The sequence below is a fragment of the Adiantum capillus-veneris genome, chromosome 21 (genome assembly GCF_014529385.1).
Source record: "Adiantum capillus-veneris isolate H3 chromosome 21, ASM1452938v2, whole genome shotgun sequence".
Classification (NCBI taxonomy): Eukaryota; Viridiplantae; Streptophyta; class Polypodiopsida; order Polypodiales; family Pteridaceae; genus Adiantum; species Adiantum capillus-veneris.
In genome coordinates, this window is record NC_140951.1 from 7,112,453 (window position 1) to 7,117,456 (window position 5,004).

A 5,004-nucleotide genomic window follows, 5' to 3' on the forward strand; every position below is an offset into this window, starting at 1 on the left:
GCGGCAACTTGTTTTATACGCCCATTGGGCTGGGTAACACAGAAGCAAGGTAAGAGAGAGATGGTGTGTTGGCGAAGCCGAGAGAGAGAGAGAGAGAGAGAGAGAGAGAGAGAGAGAGAGAGAGAGAGAGAGAGAGAGAGAGAGAGAGAGAGAGAGAGAGAGAGAGAGAGAGAGAGAGAGAGAGAGAGCTCTGTCCTCTAGTAATAATGGAGGGGTGTGGTCAAATTGGTGGTGGTCCGCTAGTGGAAGAAGCATAGAAGGGGTGTGGTGATTGTTTAAAAAAATATTTTTATTGTTTTTTTGGTAATGTGCTCCTCCCTGATTGGGGTTGGTTCTTGTGGCCGCAGTTTTGAAAACCGGTCAACATTAGCCCTCCCTTCTCGGCTAGAGGCATTCATGCTTCTAGCTCTACCTTTGATTCTTCTTCACATGATTTGTAGGAGCCGATATCGAGTTGCCTTCTAGACTAGCCATTCCATCTGGCCATTGGTGAGATTTTCGGGATATCCATGAATATGCAACAGGTCCGGATGATAGCCTATTCCTTGGAATGGTGTGGGTTGATTAAATGGGAAGCCCATGACTTCCAAAACTTCATGCCAGTGTCCCAAGTGAAGAATAGGATCATTATCTGTAATGTCTGAACAATAGAATTTGCATGCCAAATAGGACCAAATTTGTAACCACTAGTAGCGAGAGGAAAAATGAGCATCTTGGATCCTGCAATGGCAGAATTGAAGATTATGATTCCCAAGAGTGTGCCAAGAATCCAGCATATATGGCCACCTTGTTGGTGTGGTGAGCTCCATTTGTCTTCAAAATCTTACTTACTGTCACGACTGGAAATGCCAGCAATCATATCAGGCTCCTCTTGTGTGTGCTCAAACATACCAGCTATCTTTTCTGATGCTGATAGTGAGCCACATACCTTGTGGATTGAATAAAAGCGTAATCCACTTACCTCTCTCCAAAGAGTGGATGCACTATTTGTAAAAATTTGCACCAAATTGGGAATGAGGCCTCCATTCTTTCATTCTATCAACCTTTTGTCTATCCATGGCTCCTTAACTTTTATTTCCATGGTGAGCTTACCTCTAAATGCCCTAGTGGTTAACCATAGCCATAGGTCTGATGCTTCCCATGCAAACATGATGTTGTATTGTGGAGGAGTCTAGAACATCCTTAAAAGGTTGGTAACATGTTGATCACCAAACTTACAATGAACACCCTCACATAAACTGGAGGCATTACCCATCTCCAAGTTTATAACACCTTTCAGTAGACTAGAGGCATTACCCATCTCTAAGTCTATGACACTACACAATAAAGTCTTGCTCGACTACCAAGCCTCTTGAACAATATCCAGCTCCAAACCTTCATTCATACTTACCTCTTTGTTATGGTCCTCTAGTGAAACTTCCTTGATGCAGGATCCCTTCAGCTTGCTACAATTTTTTTGGTCCATGTTGGTGTGTGCGCTCCTTGCCGCACTGTCGAAGCAAGGGACTTGCCAATACACCGTGTGCGAGCCACAAACGGCTCCAAGCACACAACAAGCCTAAACTAGCAAGCTCAAGAAAACAAAGGGTGTGTCACTCACCGCTCTACGCTCGCCTTCGTGGTGGATTCCTCGCCGCGATGAAGAAGAAGCTGCAGACGTGCCGCGCTCAACCGCTTCGCCGCCGTCGTGCCTTCGTAATGCTCGATCGCACACACACTCTCCCTCTCTCTCTCTCTCACACACACACACACAAGGAGGTGAAGAAGAAGAAGATGGAGATGGAGCAAGAGCACTCTTCAATTGCACAAATGAGAGAATGAGTAAAAATTAGGTTTAGTTGGCTTTTATAGGAGCTCACCCCATTCACACTTGGGCGCCCATGCTTAGCCAACTAATCCCTTGAATGTCCAAGTTAAAGTGCGCCTCTCATCGGCGATCACTCTACCTTTCCCTATTGGACCGACAAGCCCGGTACCTGACTCTAAATAATACAACGTTTATAGATCATAGGGTGTCCGTGTGCCGTGAGGGTTAACATGCCCCCCTTCCTGATGTAGATTCCGTCCTCGGAAGCTATTGAGTTGAAGCTGGTTCGTCGAGGTGGAAGAGAATTTGAGATGAATGTCCTTAGCCTTCTTCAGTCACTGCAAAATCAAACAACATTGGCACAGTAATGGCATTCTCTTAAAAAGCATATGCAGTTTTAGATAGAAAAATTGATTGGTAAAAGAATTTCAAACAATTTGTTAGCAATGAACATTAAATTGCAATGTAATCAAATGCATAAACAGATGTAAAGGCAAAAAATTAAACAAGTCTGGGGTCGCTAATTTGACGGTCGAAAAGCACTAGAGATCGAATATTAATACCATGGGTAAGCTTCTTAATTTTCTGTGGTCAATTAAGTTGTTTAATCGCGAGAGCCAAGTATTCATGTTCAAGGGCTGACTAGAGGCTATATCTAGAAAACCTTGTAGTTAAGCTACCATAAAAGGAATTTCTCATGAAATCATCGCCTGACTGATTACTTTTTCTTTGACCCCCCAAGGTCTTTTCACACTGATTCAATTTTGATGTGTGTGCTTATTTTGTATGCCTTGGGTTTTTTGCTTTTCAAGGAAAAGCGCCCACGCTGGGAACCTCTAGGGCTCTAGTACCATAGGCAATACATGTGAGTGAAGTACCAAATCAAGCTGAGATTTCTCTTCCAGCTTAAAATTTTACATTGTGGCACTTTGATTTTTTGTTTGTTCATTTTCAACATTTTAATTTTGTAACTTTGGGGGGTCATATAACACTGTTACCCTCCCCAGGCTCATCACATTAGTAAACTCCCTTTATAATACTTAAGCTAAAGGTCAATAGGGTTAAGCCCACTAGAAAGCCCTAGTACATTTCATACAATGCTGCCTAAATCGGATTAAGAACCTAAGTAACCATTGATTATTAGGAAGGCATTCCCCATGGTATTAAGAGAAGATCTCTAATACCTAGCTTGGTCAAACTAGCTTAGTCGGACTGCTTGATTTTTACCCCTAAACAAGTGATTATGACAATAGATTGCATTGAATTAAATGTTGGATACTAAGCCAATGCGCTGAATAGTATGCTACCAATCACAATCAAAGCAGACAAACATGGATGCAAAAAAGATAAGGGCAATGCTAATGGACAAGAAACACCTGTTTGTGTTGATGGTCGCGCTTGATTTGAAGTGTGAACGGGAGAAAGGTTCCATGAAGGTCCAAACTCTATCAATAGCAACACGCTCCTGTACACACTATGAAACACAAACAATACCTCTAGGAGGCACATCAGTGGGAAAAGAGAACTTGTCTAATCACTCAACTCTAAAACAGAAACACTCCTATCGTACTAATCTTACCTACCCTCCATCACTCAAGTGATGAGGATCAAAGGTGTTTTATGGCATAGGTTTCTGTTTCACTGTACCAAATGTGACATGTGTAGGTCTGAGTCAATGTTTTGACTTTTATTGTGCATAATCGTTTGCTAATTGCTCTTGCTCTTTTTTTTTTTGTGAGTATAAAGCTTTATATGTACATTCCCTAAGATCGGAGATTAAGAGGTCAGGGAGAAAGGTTGAGAGGGAAACAAATGAATGATGACTGTCAGCAAACACTCCCCCCTTCCTTGGGTAGATCATACCGTTTGAAATGAGCTTGTCACCCGTTGAAACCAATTGTTCCAGTTGGTAATAGGTGAGGATTTTTGCCAGTAGTTTTCTATTACCCTAGGTGCCTTGTCAAGTTGCAAGGGTGGTAAGGTACTCTCCCAGGATCGAACTTGAAGTGGTTCATCAGGTGATTCTTGAACACTGGGAGGTGTGGATTCCTTTGTAGCTTCATGGAGGTCCACTACTATAGATGGAGGCTGTGTAGAAGCTTTTACCTCTATGGATGTATTACATGAGGAGCTAGAATCTTCATGGGACTCCCCCCTTCCTGAGCTAGGTGGAACAAATCGTTCTTTCTTTGGTACCCAAACTAGCTCGGGACTAGGTGTGTAGCATTCTGTGATTTTTTTCTTTTCACGATCATTGATTCGTTTTGGAGATACGGGATTGGGCTCACTTGGGTCAGGTGATAGGTAAGAGCACAATCTACGTTTTGGCACCCAGATTTGATCATTTCCTTGATAGTAGCCTTGGGCTTCCAATAGTCGTTTAGGGATCCATCGCAACATTTTCTTACTTTTCTTGGAGCGAGTGGTACGTTTCTTACAAGGCTTCTGTTTTTTAGCACTAGCTATGGTCACTAAAGAAGCTTTAGGGACCCACTTGTATGTTTTCTTCGTTACATTAGGATGAGTCTTGTCAGAAGCGATAAGCATTGCTTGTAGCATATTTAAGGGTATAGGCATTTCATCCCCCTCAGGTGTTACCCAAGTCGTCCCTCTATTTCCCCAAGTGTCTATGGTTGATGCTAGGTGGACCCAGTCTACATTGTCTGATTCCGTCATACCCGGTAACACATCCATGTAAGGAGAATCTTGGCCAATGTCTGTATCCTTCTTACAAGTGTAACAATATTGTAGTGGGGCCGAGTGAACTGTGGTGTCAGAGCGATGATCAATAATGGTTTTACTCCCTAAGGGGTGTACCTTACCAGTCACCAAATCCACTCTAAGGACAGAGTCTTGGAATTGCAAATAGACATGATTTTTAGACCAATCATGAACCATTTGTGCTTCCCTCATGAATGGTCGTCCTAAAATCATTTCATATGACATAAGGTGTTTAGAGAAATCCATTACAATGAACGTATGTCGAACCTTGTGTCCTAGAACTTTGATCTTAAGATCCTTGAGCATCCCCATAGGTTTGGCTATGGTACCATTTGCCATCTTTACCACAATGTTAGTAACACTGAGGCGGGGTTTTCCCATGGATTCCCAACAATCTTTTGTAACGATGCTAACTCCCGCACCACCATCAAGAATTCCCTTTATAGTTAATCCCTTGGTAGTGATGGGTAGGGTCG